This window comes from Oryx dammah, unplaced genomic scaffold (genome assembly GCF_014754425.2).
Source record: "Oryx dammah isolate SB20612 unplaced genomic scaffold, SCBI_Odam_1.1 HiC_scaffold_29, whole genome shotgun sequence".
In the NCBI taxonomy this organism is placed as follows: Eukaryota; Metazoa; Chordata; class Mammalia; order Artiodactyla; family Bovidae; genus Oryx; species Oryx dammah.
Genome location: NW_024070213.1, coordinates 55,745,617 through 55,765,889, shown reverse-complemented (window position 1 = coordinate 55,765,889; position 20,273 = coordinate 55,745,617). Strand labels below are relative to the sequence as shown.

At 40.2% G+C, this 20,273-nt stretch overlaps 1 non-coding gene across 1 annotated transcript; it reads left to right on the top strand.

The window, feature by feature from the left end:
- Window positions 1-17,679: 17,679 nt before the first annotated feature.
- Window positions 17,680-17,819, top strand: LOC120858975. The gene has a single exon (XR_005719999.1). It is a non-coding gene; the product is annotated as a small nucleolar RNA SNORA18 (small nucleolar RNA).
- Window positions 17,820-20,273: the final 2,454 nt, after the last annotated feature.

Here is a 20,273-nt window from a genome sequence, read left to right as displayed (position 1 = left end):
CTGTGCTTAGCTTTGTTTAATGTCAGACTTGAGTTAGGGTTTGACGAGTGAGTTTGGTTTTAAGTGAGGAAAGGAGGGAAAGTATTCCAGGAGGAAAACATTGGGCAAAGAAAAAGCTATAGACTAAATGTTTGTGATCCCCACAAAATTAATATGTTGAAACCCAATCCCAGTGTGAAGTGTGGAGGTGGGGCCTTTGGGAGGCGATTAGGCCATGAGGGTGGAGCTCTCAAGAATGGGATTAGTACCCTTATAAAGTAACCCCAGAAATACTCCTTGTCCTTCCACCATGTGAAGACGTATATGAATCAGGAAGCAAGCTCTCCCCAGATGCCAAATCTGCCTTGACCTTGGACTCACCAGCCTCCAGAATGGTGGCAAATAAATTTTTGTTGTTTATAAGCCACCCAGTCTATTATATTCTATTTTAGCTGCTGGAACAGATTGACAAAAGGAAAACAACAGCATAACAGGTGGAAATGAACAGGTCAACTACAAGGAAAAGAGATCAGAGGTGCTTGACTAGAGCAAAAGAGGAGTGTCCAGGAAACAGGAATAATAAGGTTACCTAAATGGGGCAGAGTATTTAAAGATGGAGAAAAGAAGTTTGGGCTTATTGCAATGTATAATAAAGAACCATTAGACTTTCTGAGACTGAGAATTGAACATAAAAGTGTGTTGTTCAGTCCATGAAAATAAGCAAAATCGGTTAGAAGAGAGGAGTTGAGGTGAGAACAGCTCAGAATTTGTTGCCAAATTCCTATGTTGACTCTGCTGTTTTGAACAGAAGCTGGGACCTGTGATCTGGCAAGTAGGCTGCACTGTAGATTAACAAAACAGAGTACCTGAATTGAGGACATCCCAGATAATCTTTGCTTATTATAAGTACAGGCATGTGGCAATGAGGAAGTGTGATTTCTTAACCCCTCCATCTTTGGTATAACATGGTGTAAGACGAGATCTCCCTGATCCTTCTGAAACTGGCCACTCTATGGACAAGCAGGAAATTATTTAGCAACAGTTGCATCATTTTGACATTTCATTCTTTCCTGAAGCTATGCTGTTAGTTAGACTTCTATTTACAGCCATTCATCTGAAGCAACCAAAACTAAAACAAAATTACAGACTTCTATTTACAGCCATTCAGCTCAAGCAACCAAAACAAAAAACAAAGTTATCCTGAATGTGGATAAACTAGTTGGCTACCTTCTTGAGGCTAAATTTCTCAGAAAGTGATATGCTCCCTTCTTCATTCTTATTGCACAGTTGGGCATCATAGGTATCAGTCATGCTGATAGTATTAATACTTCTCAGTAGGGACAATACAATTTCTCTATGGGAAAATGTTTCATATGCACACTCTAACAATTGTATAGCTTTACCTCTATCTGTCTTGATTTCCTTACTCAGCTCCCACTACCATTAAATTCCCCTATGCACTAGGACCTCATGAAGTTTGATCTTGAGTTTAACATAATTTTCTAAGTTTTGAAGCAACAGAAGAAACTACAAAAGATAGGACCAATTATTTTATTATTCAAAATTCAAAACATGATAAACCAAAAAAAAAACTGGAAAACAATACAATATTCATAGTAATTAAGCAAAGGGTTAATACCTACATTAAAATGCACTTGTGAAACTCTGGTAAGAACACTATTAAGGCTCCCAGGACACAAATAAATACATAATATAATCAAAGAGTTTGCATCCCAAAATAGAAATTATAATTAGTAGACACAAATATGGGGAAATGTTCAATTCATCTAATATTGATAGAAATAAGCATTGAAATAATAACAAAGCACCATTTTATGGGCTTTCCAGGTGGCACTAATGGTAAAGAACCTGCCTGCCAAGGCAGGAGACTTAAGAGACACAGGTTCCATCTCTGGGTCGGGAAGACCCCCTGGAGGAGGGCATGGCAACTCACTCCAGTATTTTTGCCTGGAGAATCCCATGGACAGAGGAGACTGGTGGGCTACAATCCAGAGTCACAAAGAGTTGAACACAACTGGAGCGACTTAGCGCACAGCACCATTTTATATCAACTTGATTTCAAATTAGAATATCCAGATGAGGCAATGTGCTTGCATAAAATAAAATGATATGATAATTTTTAGAGTTAACAAAATAAAGAACTATTAAAATGGTAATGTCCTTTGATTCAGAAATCTTATTTCTGAGGATTTATTCTAGGAAAACAATGCAAAATTTTTTCCTAAAATTGCACAAAGATTAGCATTATTACAATGCTAAAGCAAAACAAAACAACCCTGGGCTATCTGCCTTATAGTTTGAAAATGGCAAACAATGTTCTACCTAATTAACAAAACAAAAGAATCCTTAAAAAAAAAAAAAAAAAAAGGAGACCAGATTGATTTGGGAGTAGCAGAAATGTAAGTGAATTTTTTTCTTTTATTTAAAGTTCCATTGATGTTACTGTAATCATGTTTGTATAGTTACTTTCTTTCTTAATCAGTGTGCTACTCTGATACCTGTAATAAAGAACTTTCTTCTTTCTTCTCTCTTCTCTTTTTCCCTTTTCTGTACCACTGGCAATTCAAATAAACCATTAAGTAATCCTCAGTTTACATTATAAATGCCCCATAGAAAGACATTTCAAAACATGCTATTTATTAATTTGTCCTTGGATTTCAACTTCCCAAATCAGCCAACTCAGAGTTTCCTATTCCAAATAAGAATCATTTTTTAATTATCTGTCTAATTATTTCATCTTGCTCCAGGATATTATCACCCTGAAGTAGCCTGTCTGTACTTTACTTCTAAATATGAAGAGAAAGTCATCTTGAAAAGGAAAGATATTTTCCTGAATCATTAACACTTTACTTGGACAATCAATAACCACTTTTTAGAGTGTAATTGAAATTCTGACCTAAGAACTAAGCCCAAAGAACAGGGCACAGAGCAAGAAGCTTTTAAATTGGTCTGGTAATATATGTGGCTGCTTTAAAAGGTGTTGGTTTTAAACCAAAGTGGATCAAAAGTACTAAATAATGGTTTGTTTTATAAATCATGCTCTAAAATTAGCTTAGAATTCCTCCAGGAAACTGTATCATTTAAAACTAAATCATCTTTATCCCAGTGCAATGTATTCAACCAGTCAGGAGAGGTAATATCCTTGGGAGACTCAGCAGCATTAAACAAAAATATCATTACAAGTCTCTTTAAATATTTAATACCAAAAAGGACTACTAAAACTGAGGCTTTTATATGAGAACACAAAACATTTTGAATTAGATCTTGAAGTAGTCTGTGCATGGGTGCTAAGTCTATTCTGCTAAGTACTGTCCAACCCTTTGTGACCCTATTGAACACCACTTGCGAGGCTCCTCTGTCCATGGGATTCTCCAGGCAAGAATGCTCTCTTCCAGGGATCTTCCCCACCCAGGGATCAAACTCTAATAGAGTATGTTAGGGAAAGAGATGTCTGGTGGGTGGAAGCGGGAATAAAGAAATAAGAAAATAAAAAGTAAAAAGACACTCAGATCCTTAGGAATCAGCCCTGTTTCTGAAGAGAAGGAATGGGACGAATTAAGAAGGTAAGTTTTCAGTGGGGACACTAGATGAGGCCTGAGGAACTGTAAAGGTGTTAGACTTGCTTTCCTCAGTTCAGTTCAGTCGCTCAGTCGTGTCCGACTCTTTGCGACCCCGTGAATTGCAGCACACCAGGCCTCCCTATCCATCACCAACTCCAAGAGTGCACTCAAACTCACGTCCATCGAGGCAGTGATGCCATCCAGCCATCTCATCCTCTATCGTCCCCTTCTCCTCCTGCCCCCAATCCCTCCCAGCATCAGAGTCTTTTCCAATGAGTCCACTCTTTGCATGAGGTGGCCAAAGTATTGGAGTTTCAGCTTTAGCATCAGTCCTTCCAAAGAAAACCAAGGACTGATCTCCTTTAGAATGGACTGGTTGGATCTCCTTGCAGTCCAAGGGACTCTCAAGAGTCTTCTCCAACACCACAGTTCAAAAGCATCAATTCTTCAGCACTCAGCTTTCTTCACAGTCCAACTTTCACATCCGTACGTGACCACTGGAAAAACCATAGCCTTGACTAAACGACCTTTGTTGGCAAAGAAATGTCTCTGCTTTTTAATATGCTGTCTAGGTTGGTCATAACTTTCCTTCCAAGGAGTAAGCATCTTTTTATTTCATGGCTGCAGTCACCATCTGCAGTGATTTTGGAGCCCAAAAACATAAAGTCTGACAGTCTCCACTGTTTCCCCATCTATTTGCCATGAAGTGATGGGACCAGATGCCATGATCTTCATTTTCTGAATGTTGAGCTTTAAGCCAACTTTTTCACTCTCCTCTTTCACTTTCATCAAGAGGCTTTTTAGTTTCTCTTCACTTTCTGCCATAAGGGTGGTGTCATCTGCATATCTAAGGTTATTGATTTTTCTCCCAGCAATTTTGATTCCAGCTTGTGTTTCTTCCAGTCCAGCGTTTCTCATGATGTACTCTGCATAGAAGTTAAATAAGCAGGGTGACAATATACAGCCTTGACATACTCCTTTTCCTATTTGGAACCAGTCTGTTGTTCCATGTCCAGTTCTAACTGTTGCTTCCTGACCTGCATACAGGTTTCTCAAGAGGCAGGTCAGATGGTCTGGTATTCCCATCTCTTTCAGGATTGTCCACAGTTTATTGTGATCCACACAGTCAAAGGCTTTGGCATAGTCAATAAAGCAGAAATAGATGTTTTTCTGGAACTCTCCTGCTTTTTCCATGATCCAGCAGATGTTGGCAATTTGATCTCTGGTTCCTCTGCCTTTTCTAAAAGAAACCAGCTTGAACATCAGGAAGTTCACGGTTCACATACTATTGAAGCCTGGCTTGGAGGATTTTGAGCATTACTTTGCTAGTGTGTGAGATGGGTGGAATTGTGTGGTAGTTTGAGCATTCTTTGGCATTGCCTTTTTTTTTTGATTGGAATGAAAACTGATCTTTTCCAGTCCTGTGGCCACTGCTGAGTTTTCCAAATTTGCTGGCATATTGAGTGTAGCACTTTCACAGCATTTTTCAGGATCTGAAATAGCTCCACTGGAATTCCATCACCTCCACTAGCTTTGTTTGTAGTGATGCTTTCTAAGGCCCACTTGACTTCACACTCCAGGATGTCTGGCTCTAGGTGAGTGATCACACCATCGTGATTATTTTGGTCATGAAGATCTTTTTTGTACAGTTCCTCTGTGTATTCTGGCCACCTCTTCTTAATATCTTCTGCTTCTGTTAGGTCCATACCATTTCTGTCCTTTATTGAGCCCATCTTTGCATGAAATGTTCCCTTGGTGTCTCTAATTTTCTTGAAGAGATCTCTAGTCTTTCCCATTCTGTTGTTTTCCTCTATTTCTTTGCACTGATCGCTGAAGAAGCCTTTCTTATCTCTTCTTGCTATTCTTTGGAACTCTGCATTCAGCTGCTTATATCTTTCCTTTTCTCCTTTGCTTTTCACTTCTCTTCTTTTCACAGCTATTTGTAAGGCCTCCCCAGACAGCCACTTTGGTTTTTTTGCATTTCTTTTCCATGGGGATGGTATTGATCCCTGTCTCCTGTACAATGTCACGAACCTCAGTCCATAGTTCATCAGGCACTCTATCTATCAGATCTAGGCCCTTAAATCTATTTCTCACTTCCACTGTATAATCACAAGGGATTTGATTTAGGTCTTACCTGAATGGTCTAGTGGTTTTCCCTACTTTCTTCAACTGAAGTTGGAATTTGGCAATAAGGAGTTCATGATCTGAGCCACAGTCAGCTCCCAGTCTTGTTTTTGCTGACTGTATAGAGCTTCTCCATCTTTGGCTGCAAAGAATATAATCAATCTGATTTCGGTGTTAACCATCTGGTGATGTCCATGTGTAGAGTCTTCTCTTGTGTTGTTGGAAGAGGGTGTTTGCTATGACCAGTGTGTTCTCTTGGCAAAACTATATTAGCCTTTGCCCTGCTTCATTCTGTACTCCAAGGCCAAATTTGCCTGTTACTCCAGGTGTTTCTTGACGTCCTACTTTTGCATTCCAGTCCCCTATAATGAAAAGGACATCTTTTGGGGGTGTTAGTTCTAAAAGGTCTTGTAGATCTTCATAGAACCATTCAACTTCAGTTTCTTCAGTGTTACTGCTTGGGGCATAGACTTGGATTACTGTGATATTGAATGGTTTGCCTTGGAAATGAACAGAGATCATTCTATCGTTTTTGAGATTGCATCCAAGTACTGCATTTCGGACTCTTTTGTTGACCATTATGGCTACTCCATTTCTTCTATGGGATTTCTGCCCACATTAGTAGATATAAGGGTCATCTGAGTTAAATTCACCCATTCCAGCCCTTTTTAGTTTGCTGATTCCTAGAATGTCGACATTCACTCTTGACATCTCCTGTTTGAGCACTTCCAATTTGCCTTGATTCATGGACCTGACATTCCAGGTTCCTAGGCAATATTGCTCTTTACAGCATCAAACCTTGCTTCTGTCACCAGTCACATCCACAACTGGATATTGTTTTTGCTTTGGCTCCATGCCTTCATTCTTTCTGGAGCTATTTCTCCACTGATCTCCAGTAGCATATTGGGCACCTATCGACCTGGGAGTTCCTCTTTCAGTATCCTATCATTTTGCCTTTTTATACTGTTCATGGGGTTCTCAAGGCAAGAATACTGAAGTGGTTTGCCATTCCCTTCTCCAGTGGACCACATTCTGTCAGACCTCTCCACCATGACCCGCCCGTCTTGGGTGGCCCCACAGGGCATGGCTTATTTTCATTGAGTTAGACAAGGCTGTGGTCCTAGTGTGATTAGATTGACTAGTTTTCTGTGAGTATGGTTTCAGTGTGTCTGCCCTCTGATGCCCTCTCACAACACCTACCATCTTACTTGGGTTTCTCTTACCTTGGGCATGGGGTAATTCTTCACTGCAGCCCTTCCAGACATTGAACGTGGAGTAGATCCTCTTGACAGTTTCAAGGCATGCCGGGAGACAAAAGGTGCACTGGGAATATGTTCTGTTTGCTTGAAGAGGACTTTATTTTAGGATATCACAACATAAGACTCTTTAGGGAAAAAAGAGTGGCACCTGCCATTTTCCAGAGAAAGAACTCAAGTCCTATTGTGGAAAAGCAAACTTTTCCTCCTGCCGTGAGCCTCCCGCCATGTCACAGGACCTCTGGTGAGGATGGAGGTTTGCACACCCGCAGATTAATCCCAGTGCTTGTCTAGCGCCCCTATGCCAAATATCTACTTATCTTTGGTTTATAATGGAATCAGAACCCTGAATCAGGACAATTCACACAGTTTTGCTGAACCACATATAAAATCAGAAAGGAAGGGCCAGCCAGATCAAAGGTCTGAGTTTTCACTCTTCAGGTCATTTACACTTCAACTCTAACCCCCAAATCTCCAAGCTTCCAAAAACCAGCATGAACCAGAATATAAAAGTGTTCTATGAAATTTAAACTGAAAGAAAAAAAAAAGTTAGGTTTTTGTTGTGTTTTGTTTTCTAAACTTAGCTGAGCCTTCCTGGAAAGATTACGGAACCATGGAGGAAAATGGACCAGCAGGTCATATCCCATTATTTCAGGCAAAGCTGTAGTGAAGGCAGTGCTTATTCCTCTAAAGTTTCAGAAGTTAGTCAAGCCCAAGAAAAGAAGAAAAGTAAAAAAAAAAAGAAAGGCGAAGTCCAAGACAGAACCCACTGTAAAAGTGTTGATTTTCACCAGGCTCCTAGGAACACATCAGAGACAGTAACAATAGTTTCAAGTCAGGGATCGGAGCAAAATTTATATGCTTAGGCTAGAAGTCAGCAAGCCTTTCCTGTAAAGGGCCAGCTTTAATAAGTATGTTAGTCTTTGTAGGCTACACAATCTGTTGCCACTATTCAACTAGGTCTTAGGATGTGGAAGAAGCCACACCCAATGCAGGAATGAATAGGCATAGCTGTATTGCAATAAAATTTGACATATGGACATCAAGCTTGGTTTCATATTATTTTTATGTCATATCCTTTTGATTTTTCAACCATTTAAAATGTAAAAGTCATCATATTTTTCAATAAATGTGATAAGCTAGTGATATGTTTTATATAAATGTAAGTGTAAGTCTGGGCTTCTCTGGTGGCTCAGTGGTAAAGAATTCACCTGACAATGTGGGAGACCCGGGTTCAATCCCTGGGTCGGGAAGATCCCTGGAGAAGGAAATGGCAACCCACTCCAGCAGTCTTGCCTGGGAAATCCCAAGGACAGAGGAGTCCTGGTAGGCTACAGTCCATATATATATATACATACACATATATATAGTGGATTGGATTCTGCCCCCAGGCTGTAAACAGCCTACCCTCTAGTTTAGACAGTTGCAAAACAGACCATGGTAATAGCCAGTGTAGTAAAGGACTAGAAATGCCTCTCATGGGAACAAATCAGAAGCAATTCCTTATAAGGGCTCACATTTAGTTCTACACTGGTGTGTGTGGCAGAGAAGCAGGCTTCAAAAGGCAGTTGGGAGTAAGGAAGCTTTGAATACGCTGAAGAGGAAAGAAGGGCATCCCAAATAATTGTCTGGGCGTGGCACTTCGGCAAATTCCTAAATTTTACAAAAGCTGTTCTCTGAGACAGGAAGCACTATGTGTTGAGGAACTTCCCCCAAAATACAGTAAACACAGGGCCTGATGCCATAGTTATTCCATAATTGATCTCTGAAGGAAGATTCTCCTGAGTTTCTATTTGGTCATTGTGGTCTCCAAGCAATTGGCACAGACTGACTGATACCTGGGTAAGGCTGAGATTCACGGGACTTTCTCTTTGCATCATGTGTTTCCACTGTCTCTCCTTCTTTCAAATATCCCTGAAAGTCTGGTCAGGAACACACCAAGGTAAGGGTTCTGGGAAGATCACCTTGCTTGTAATAATTATTCAAGAGGCAAAGGATGTGACTATTTTTTAAATTTTTTCTTGATAACTGTATTTATATGTGACCTATTCAGGTTTTAGATTCCTTAAAAAGTGGGCCTTTTGAATGACTGTAAGTAAGTAAGTAAAGTCACTCAGTCGTGTCCAACTCTTTGTGACCCCATGGACTGCAGCCCACCAGGATCCTCAGTCCATGGGATTCTCCAGGCAAGAATACTGGAGTGGGTTGGTTGGATTAATTCAATCTCCGTATTCCTGAGAAGGTGTATCAATCAGGATGATACTGTATCAGTCAAGATTCTCCATCTACACTACATGTCTATTGCTAGGGAATTCTACTAATCACAGTAAATCAGGGACCCCATCCACTGGATGTTCCACCTCAAGCCAAAATTTCCACAAGTGCTGGGGCAGAAGGACTAAGCGAAGTGCTCACAGGCTCATAAATTTTCCACCAGGAAGTAACACATTGTTTCAACTCACATTCCATTGGTCAATGTGAGTCAAATATTACGGCTAATTTCAAAGACAGCAGAAAAGCGAAATCCAGCATGTGTGATGAAAGTGCAAAGCAGAAAATCTTGAGTTCACCATGCTGATGATTCTCACATAAAATGGTATTATTCCAAAAGAAGAAGCCAGAGCTGCCAATGGCAAAGTTTCTATCCAGAGTCTGAGTGTAACCCTTCTGAGATTAAGCAGAATAAGTCGGAAAGAGTTATAATTTCTTTGCACTTAAATTTATATAAAAGAAAGAATTTAGTTCTTGGACTTTCAATGTGGGGGATTTTTTATATTTCTGACACTATATTACTTGAAGGATTTTATATTGTAATCTGGGCTCACTGCCTGATTTCTGATATACTCTATCAACTAGCAACTGAGCATAAACTGAAATGAGAAATAGAATAGGGACTTGTTTTCAGCCAAGAATGCACATAAGATAATTAAAGATAAAGATAAAGTTAGTTTAAGATAAAACCTAAGATAGTTTAATTCATGCTCCTCCTCTGTACCATTCTAGAGCTTTCTGGTAACAAAAGATACAGCTCCCACCTGTGGTCACAGGAGGATATTCAGAGGAGTTGGGATTGGTATGAAGAGTGTGGTTTCAAGAAATAAGAAGGAGGAGAAATTGACCATCTTCTCCGCCAAGAGAAATCATCACACTGGGCATGGAAACTTTAAGAATTAATAAAGAAGAAAAAGCCAGGGATTCTCAGGGCAGGTCATTACCTGCCAAGGTCCAGCCCCGGTGGATCCAGGGAATTCGAAGGGGAGACGGAGTCGGCGTCTTAGGAAAGAACTATTTAATTAGAAAAGAGAGATTAGGAAAGAATGTTGTAGATAAGAAAATAGAGGAGAGAAAGAGGCTGATATTCCTTGGTTTGCATAGAGAACCAATAAAACTTCGAGACAAGAAGTTTGCCCTGTTCACGGAGGCCACAGGTGCCCTCCCGGTCTCCCAAGGGAGTGAAGACACAGAACATCTTCCCATTCAGGTCTTAGAAACCCAGGCAGATAAGTGAACGCAGGGAGCCTCTATGCTCCAAGGGGTCAGCCTGAAAAAGAGAGTGAAAGGGAGAGAGAGAGAATGATTGACACGGGGAGACCAAGCTGCTTCAGTGAGCGAGGCCCAATAGCTTTATTTTCAAAAGGACTTTTGTACCTTTCCCACAAATGATGTTGTGTACATTATCTTCTGGCCTTGGAGGCCTGTGAACATTTTAAGACCCTCTTTTGATAAAGGCTGCTCAACCAGAAAACTTATTTTCCCTTGAAGTGTTTTTCTTTATATTTCTAATCTATGTCAGCCTCAGAAAGTATCAAACAAAGTTACATTTTCATGAAGCAAACGTGCAGTAAGTTATAACAAAGAAAGAACCAATTAGCTCAAAGGTCTGATGTGGTTAGTTTCAAGGCTACATTTGTTTTTTCTTACATTCTAACTATGTTAACAAATGTACTCCCAGGTGCACAGTGGGTAAGAGATATGGGAACTTAGCAATAAGCATTGGCTCAACAGTGAAATCTTACACCAGCACTTCTCTAATAACTCTTTAACTCTTTGAAAGGCTTTATGTTTTAGGCTTCCCCTGCCTCTCACAGTTGGGGGATTGTAAACAATCACATGCATAGTTGTAAAAGTCCAGGTAAGGCAAGTTAGAGAGCCATCAGAGGGGTTTGAGCTGAAACACTCCTTTTACATGCAGGGGACTGTTAACTGGAGCTCTAAGTTAACTTTTTCCAGAGAAAGGTGGTCAGGGATATCCCCCCTGTGATGTCAGAAGAATAGGTGGAAAGCATAATGCAGTAGGGCAGGCAGACTCTGCTTTTGGGGGTAGATGCTCGAGAAAGCCCAGGGCGGGGCGGTTTCCTCAAGGCCTGATCTTGCCTTTGCGTTTTGTCAGGCCCCTTTCCTCATGACCTTTGCCACGGGCAGGATTCCCCACGCTGGCTCCCGGCAATTACCCCCTTGGATGAGCAGTCCTAAGTCAAGGCTTAGAGAAACAATATTAGGATACCTAGTTGTTGCCATGGATCGAGACTGCAATCCCCAGTTGAGTGTTACTCATAATAAAGCTGATTTTTTAAATTTATTCATTTATTTTAATTGGAGGTTAAATACTTTACAATATTATGGGGGTTTGCCATACATCAACATGAATCAGCCACGGGTGCACATGTGTCCCCCCAGTCCTGAACCCCTCTCCCATCTTCCTCCACACCCTATCCCTCTGGGTTGTTCCAGAGCACCAGCTTTCACTGCCCTGCTTCATGCATCAAACTTGTATTGGTGATGACCAATACTATATTTTACATATAGTAATATACATGTTTGGAGAAGGCAATGGCACCCCACTCCAGTACTCTTGCCTGGAAAATCCCATGGACGGAGGAGCCTGGTAGGCTGCAGTCCATGGGGTCGCACAGAGTCGGGCACGACTGAAGTGACTTAGCAGCAGCAGCAATATACATGTTTCAATACTACTCTCTCAAATCATCCCACCCTCATCTTGTCCCACGTAGTCCAAAAGTCTGTTCTTTACATCTGTGTCTCTTCTGCCATCTTGCATACAGGGTTGTCGTTTTAAAACTCTCCATCTAACTACTGCATCTACTTCTCAAATAGTTTGAAACTTGGAAGAGGAAAAGGTGTGACTAAAACCAGAACAGACACACTTAGAAAAGCTTCAAACAGAACATGTCTTTCAAATATAATCTTAGAGCCTGAAAATATAAGACAAATAAAATTGGAATCATTTTAGTGAAAGAAGAAAAAGGGAAGTTAGGAAGTCCATCCATTCAGCATGCCCCTCACCTCCTACGGAGCCTCTGAGTGCTCTTAAGAGCACAGCTTGAAAATCACTGCCTTAAACAATTAGAATCACCAGTCATTTGATGCATATGGTGAATTAGCCAGAAATGGCAACCCACTCCAGTATTCTTGCCTGGGAAAACCCATGGACAGAGGAGCCTGGCAGGCTATAGGCCATGAGGTTACAAGAGTCGGACATGACAACAACTAAATGACAACAATAGATTGACCAAGGACCTATGAGCTGTCCTGGCTCAAAACCCTGAGCACAGCTGATCAGATGATTTGTTCAGGGAGTCCAAGAAGACCACACACACAAAAATAAGGCTGTTAATGTAGGTGACCCTGAAACGGTACTAAGAAGGGACATGAACTTGAAAAGAACCATAAAGCATAAGGAAAATGAAGAGGCAAAAGCTGTTAAGAGGGAAAACCTAATCCAGCAATTAAGTCAAAAGGAAGCAAAATATGCAGAATGTGAGTCCCGTTAGGGACTTCCCTGGGGTTCAGTGGTTAAGACTTCATGCTTCCACTGCAGGGGGCATGGAGTCCATCTCTGGTTGGAGAACTAAGATCCCACATGCCTCTGGGCACAGTAAAAAAAAAAAAAAAAAGTGAGCCCCATTAATACTGAAGCTGCTGCTGCTGCTAAGTCGCTTCAGTTGTGTCCGATTCTGTGTGACCCCATAGATGGCAGCCCACCAGGCTCCCCTGTCCCTGGGATTCTCCAGGCAAGAATACTGGAGTGGGTTGCCATTTCCTTCTCCAATGCATGAAAGTGAAAAGTGAAAGTGAAGTCGCTCAGTCGTATCCGACTCTTAGTGAGCCATGGACTACAGCCTACCAAGCTCCTCCATCCATGGGATTTTCCAGGCATGAGTACTGGAGTGGTTTGCCATTGCCTTCTCCATAATAGTGAAGCACTTAAGTAGAAATCTACCAACGGTTGTAGCTGAGGTCCCTTCACAGGGCATTTGGGATTCCTTCCTCATCTGCACACAGTTAGCACTTAAGAAATAGATACTTTAAGAATTGAAAACAAAGACTGTTGTGTCTTGTCCCATTCTCCAGTCCCTGCTCTTCTTGAAACCCTGATGCTTCCTTTCCCCAGGTTCCCACATACTCCTCTGACATGCTCCTCACTGCTTGGCCACTTGAATGAGAATTTGTTCACACCAAAGCAAAAGAATGTGCCTGAAGCAGGGACATACCACAGTAGAGTACTTTCAGAAAATGGAGGTATAGAGGACAGAACCTCTGGGAATATACTGAGAGAACTGGAGCTCAGGAGAGAGGCCAAGGCAAAAGTTGATCTGAAGGTCATGCCCATAAAAGCTCTAAAAAGCAGATCACACAGAGAAAAGGAATAAGCATGTCCTGAGGAAACCCTTCACTTAGGGGAGGAGAAGAGACAGAGGAGGTAAAGGAGACAGAAGTCATATTTTTGGAAGGCCCCAGCCTGTTTTGCATTCAGTTCAGTTCAGTTCAGTTCAATCACTCAGTCGTGTCCAACTCTTTGCAACCCCATGAATCGCAGCACGCCAGGCCTCCCTGTCCATCACCAACTCCCAGAGTTCACTCTAACTAGCATCCATCTAGTCGGTGATGCCATCCAGCCATCTCATCCTCAGTCGTCCCCTTCTCCTCCTGCCCCCAATCCCTCCCAGCATCAGAGTCTTTTCCAATGAGTCAACTCTTTGCATGAGGTGGCCAAAATACTGGACTTTCAGCTTTAGCATCATTTCTTCCAAAGAACAACCAGGAGTGATCTCCTTTAGAATGGACTGGTTGGATCTCCTTGCAGTCCAAGGGACTCTCAAGAGTCTTCTCCAACACCACAGTTCAAAAGCATCAATTCTTCGGCGCTCAGCTTTCTTCACAGTCCAACTCTCACATCCATACATGACCACAGGAAAAACCATAGCCTTGACTAGACGGACCTTTGTTGGCAAAGTAATGTCTCTGCTTTTGAATATGCTATCTAGGTTGGTCATAACTTTCCTTCCAAGGAGTAAGCATCTTTTAATTTCATGGCTGCAGTCACCATCTGCAGTGATTTTGGAGCCCCAAAAATAGTCTGACACTGTTTCCACTGTTTCCCCATCTATTTCCCAGGAAGTGATGGGACCAGATGGCATGATCTTCGTTTTCTGAATGCTGAGCTTTCAGCCAACTTTTTCACTGTCCTCTTTCACTTTCATCAAGAGGCTTTTTAGCTCCTCTTCAGTTTCTGCCATAAGGGTGGTGTCATCTGCATATCTGAGGTTATTGATATTTCTCCCAGCAATCTTGATTCCAGCTTGTGCTTCTTCCATCCCAGTGTTTCTCACGATGTACTCTGCAGGTCCTCTGTACTCCTTTGCACTGACCATTCAAACAGGGCTGCTTTTATCTTATACAAAACACTGTGGTAGGAGACCTCTTTCCCTGGCTTCAAGTTTTCATGGAGAGGGACTATTGCAGGAGAAACTATCCTGGCTTCTTGCCCACCCTGTTACTCACACCTCCCCAGGCAAGGAGAAATGACTTACCTAATTGGTAAACAGGAATTAGAAATAGGCTTAGTGGGCAGACTCTGAGTAAATGCAACTGGGAATGACATATGAGTGAACCCATTAGCCTCTCAGCTGTGTTCTCTAGTCTCAGCTCTGCAATAATCAATCTAAGAGGATCTTTTGAAACCATGTGCCAATCTCTCAACTAGTTCTAAAATTCGGGCAGGACAAAGAAAAGTGTTTTAACTTTCTATTGTAGACTCGTTACTCAGAAGCAGACTTTGAGACCGAGGTCAGCATGCAGGAAGGTGGCTGGGGAATGAGGAAGAGAAGCGGGAAAATAGGAGATGAAGTTAGGCTGTGATGTCTCTCGGGGCTGCCAGATTTAGTAAACGAACGTGCAGGGTGCACAGTTACACTCAAATTTCAGAGAAATAGCAAAAAGAATTTTAGCAGCAATATGTTCCATGCAATATGTGGGACACACTGATTTTTAAAAATTATTTATTGTTTATCTAAAATTCAGATTTACCTGTAGAGACATGCTGTATTTATTTTATCTGGCAACCCTACAGCCTCAACCAGCTGACAGGGGGCCCTGGAGCTGGGACAGCCCTTCCAGTCTGTCCTGAGTAGGACGAGTGCTGGGATGTTACAGCTGCACTCAGGCTAGTCAGAGGACACAGAGGCTCCTGAGGAGAGGGTGGAAGCTTGAACAAAGTGGTTCTCTTTAGTCACAAGCAATTCCTGGAAAACAACTGGCAGCTGGAGAGCGTCAGCCAACTATGATCCCAACAGCTTGGGGTGGGGAGGATGTCCTTCAGTCCTGGAGGGGGTAGTCTAGGTGATGCAATACAGCTTCCACATCCTATGTTTCTTCCCCACAAAAACCCTCTAACAACGAAACATGATTTATTTAGTCCCTTCTGTGTTTTCAGCAATGTGCTAAGTACCATAGACACTTATCTCATGAAAACTGTCACCTGATGAAGAGAGAAGCCAATCTAAATGTCTGATGAATGAGTTCTCAGTTTTTTTATATTGAGATTCTCCTTTTTCCCTTGGTCTTTCCAGATGGGTGGACCCTGTCACAGTTTTCCTTTCAAAAATTTTTTTGAAGACACATTTAATTCTATTCCCATCTTAGATGGTAAAGAATCTGCCTGTGATACAGAAGACCCAGGTTCTATCACTGGATTGGGAAGATCCCCTGGAGAAGGGAATGGCTACCCACTCCAGTATTCTTGCCTGGAGAATTTCATGGACGGAGGAGCCTGCTGGGCTACAGTCCATGGGGTCTCAAAGAGTCGGACACGACTGAGAGACTAACATACTCAAATAAAAATTTACAATAAGATAAGGAAAAAAGATACTTCCTTAATTTGGAAAGTAGTTTCTACCAAAAGCCTAAAACATTTTGTTCTCCTTTATTTAACTCTTTATTATAAAAGTTTTCAAACATATACAAACATAGGGAAAACAGATTAATGAGCTCCATGTATCTATCACTCATCTTCAACAATTACTAACATTTTGCTAATTTTCAAATGTCATTCTGAAAAAAAAAAATTAAACCATATCTTCATAAAAGTCAGGAACAATATATAATGATACCTACAGTCAGTAATTTTGTCTTGGAGTTACTAGTCAACACAAAAAGGGCAGAAAAAAATAAATATGACTATTAGCATGGTAGATAGATACCAGGAAAATTCAAGGCAATCACATAATATCTATATGGACTAATTAAATATTTCTAGAGACACAGAAACAAGATTAACATATAAAAATCTACAGCTTTTCTATAATACGAATTTGAAAACGTAATAGAGAAGAAAGCCCAAATTCAGTTTCAATGAATCTCTGAATTAATTAGGAAAAACTTAAAATTATGAAATTTATTGAAGATAACCATATAATTTTAAAGAAAGCCATAAAAGATATTCCTGATTAAAAGGTTTAATATTATCCAGATATTAATGCTCCCCAAGTTAAATTAAAAATGTGATGCAATTTTGGGGTATTTTATAGAATTGGGCTTCCCAGGTGGCTCAGAGGTAAAGAAACTGCCTGTTAATGCCAGAGCCACAGGAGATGCAGTTTTGATCCCTGGGTCAGAAAGATCCCCTGGAGGAGGAAATGGTAACCCACTCCAGTATTCTTGCTGTGATAATCCATGGACAGAGGAGCCTGGGGTTGCAAAGAGTCAGACATGACTGAGCACACAGTTTACAGAATTGGCATGCTAGTTTTAAAGTTTATGAGATGAGCCAAAAAAGCCAAGGGTTTTTTTAGAACAAGAAACAGGACGAACTTCAGCAGGTATCAAAATGTATATTATAAAGTCACAGTAATTGAAATAATGTGGTACTGTGAAAAACAGTCAATGATCTTGGTATGTGATAAATGAGGCATTTAAAAATCAGAAAGGTACTGGCATATTATTGAAAAACTGGTGTTAGGACACAGAGCCTTTCTCACACCATACATAAAAAAACATAAATTCCACATATATTTAAGATGTAAATTTTTTAAAGGATAAAAGAAAATATGGGAAAATATATTTATACCTTGGGAAGAGAAAGCAATCTTTTTTTTTTTTTTTGGCCACAAGGCTTACGGGACCTAAGTTCCCTGACCAGCAATTGAACCCTGGCCAGAGTCTGAACTACTGGATTACCAGGGAATTGCCCAAGAGAAAGCTATCTTGACAATACATAAAACTCAACATACATTATGTGTATGGCAGAAGACATATAAACAAAGTCGAAAAGCAAGTGAATTATGACAAAATATATTTGCAACTGATATAATAAAATTTTATACTTTATTTTACTTTAAATATATATGTATCTCAGTTTGAGTTATCTAAATACAGACAAATATTTAAATACATATATATCCATACAAAGAATCTATCAATCAGTAAAAAACAACCCAAGAGTTGACATCTATCCCTATGGGGTTTTTGCTATAGACTTGCATGCTCACATTGTTGGAAATGCCTCATGGAGTTAACTAGGTGGTTTTGCTTCATTCACAGAACTATTTGTTAGATCTCTGGAAAGAACTATAAGAACCATTAAAAGTATGAGAGACCTAGTAGTTCATTTGTCTACCTTAGGTATTAGCATATCCCACAGTCTGTAATATTCTTGGGTGTAACAGCTTTGAAGTGTTTATGACTTGAACTCATTAAGTTTAAAGGGTGTCTGAAATTGAAAACCTAGGCAAATCCATCTACACTGACACTACAAATCACCCTAAAGTAAATTACTTGAAGAATTAGGTCCCAAAGATCCTAGGTGGGGCAATGTTTTATATTATCAGTGTGTGCATATTCAAGTGGAGATAAAAGAAGTCCAACTGAAAGAATTATGGGCTGACTGACAGGACAACTGTGGATTAAGCATAGATTATTTTAAAAAGAGATATCTTCTTAAAATTGCTTCCCAAGTTTCTTTTTAAATTATCATCCGTTTTGAAGACACTAAAACTAAAAGTTAAAAATGATCAATTACAGATTATTTATTGGAGAATGATTACATGGTGTTCAACATCCAAAGACCTTGGTCCTGCATATAAATATTTGTGAGCTATTACACTTATCTGTTTTAAGGTAAACTAATAAAAGTATGTATGTGCATTATTTATTTATTATTCTTTGAGGCTCACAGACAATTTTCCATTAATTACATCTTCATAGAAGGTAAAGGTCTTTTCCAAGTTCACACCATTCAGGAATATGGAAATAACACTAAAACTTCATGCTACTCTTGGAACTCTGTACTCAAACCTAGGATCAGCGCCAGGCATCATTTAGAGATTGAAATAAAGCAAAACTTTGGGGGTGGGAAAAGGGCTGTCTTGAAGATAAACCCTGACTCAAGCTTTGGAGGAACTAAAGTGACTTTGATGGAAAGTGGAAGCAATCACATGTAAAATTCTTTAAATAATGTACTGACTTTAAATAATGTTACAAATAAAATTTTAAAACCCTTACACTGTTTAAAAAAATCAACCATCTAATTGAAAATAACTTCATATATTAAGAATATAAGCATACAACTTGCAGATGACAAGATACAAATATTCAAAACCACATATGAACTATTGTTCATATGATTAAATTTAGTTAATAAAATAATGAGATATAAGGTTAATGAAAGTAAGTTAATAAATCATTAATAAAATAATGAGAAATCAAGTTTTTAAACATTTGTTTATTTAGCTGAACCAGGTCTTGTTGTGGTATATGGTATTTTTAGGTGCTGCCTGCAAACTCTTAGTTGCAGTATGTGGGACTTAGTTCTCTGACCAGGTCCCCTGGATTGGGAACACAGAGTCTTAACCACTGGGCCACCAGCAAAGTCCATGAGATATCAATATTTTTTTTAATTTATGACATATCAATTTTTGACCATCATTCTAAGTCAGAAACTGTAAAATGCCTGTGATTTTACCCTACTTGAAAGCTGACAAGTTAGCTTACCACAGTGTTATATACATTCTGACAAAAGAATATAAGCCCCTCCCAACACACACACACACACACACACACACGATGCTCTGATCAGCAAATATATGTATAAAATATGTTTGGTGCTTATGTTCCTAATGTTAAGTAACTAGCATTCAAGTATATGTATTGGCCTATTAGAAGTTTGGTTAGTATGGGTCAATTAGCACATACACGATCACCTCTGAGTGTTGATTAACTGATACAGTGATATTCTTGGACCTGTAAATCTAGGGAACAGAGTCAGAATCCATATTGATTAGACCAAAGTATTGTCAACTTGCTGGCCAACCAACCTTTCCCAAAGACATCTATCTCTCCAACCCTTTGCAAGCAGGCCTTCACCAAATCAAAACTTTTCAGCTGTTCCTCTTTTGAGATTGCTTCCAACCTCTCTTGTTATCATAGTCATTTCCAGTTTGTTGCATGCACACATACTAAGTAGCTTCAGTTCAGTTTAGTCGCTCAGTCATGTCCAACTCTTTGTGACCCCATCAACTGCAGCACACCAGGCCTCCCTGTCCATCACCAACTCCCAGAGTTTATCCAAACTCATGTCCATTGAATCCGTGATGCCATCTAACCATCTCATCCTCTGTCGTCCCCTTCTCCTCCTGCCCTCAATCTTTCCCAGCATCAGAGTCTTTTCAAATGAGTCAGCTCTCCATATCAGGTGGCCAAAGTATTGGAGTTTCAGTTCAAGATCAGTCCTTCCAATGAACACCCAGGACTGATCTCCTTTAGGATGGACTGGCTGGATCTACTTGCAGTCCAAGGGACTCTCAAGAGTCTTCTCCACCACCACAGTTCAAAAGCATCAGTTCTTTGGCACTCAGCTTTCTTTATACTCCAACTCTCACATCCATACATGACTACTGGAAAAACCATAGCCTTGACTAGATGGACCTTTGTTGACAAAGTAATGTCTCTGCTTTTTAATATGCTGTCTAGATTAGTCATAACTTTCCTTCCAAGGAGTAAGCGTCTTTTAATTTCATGGCTGCAATCACATCTGCAG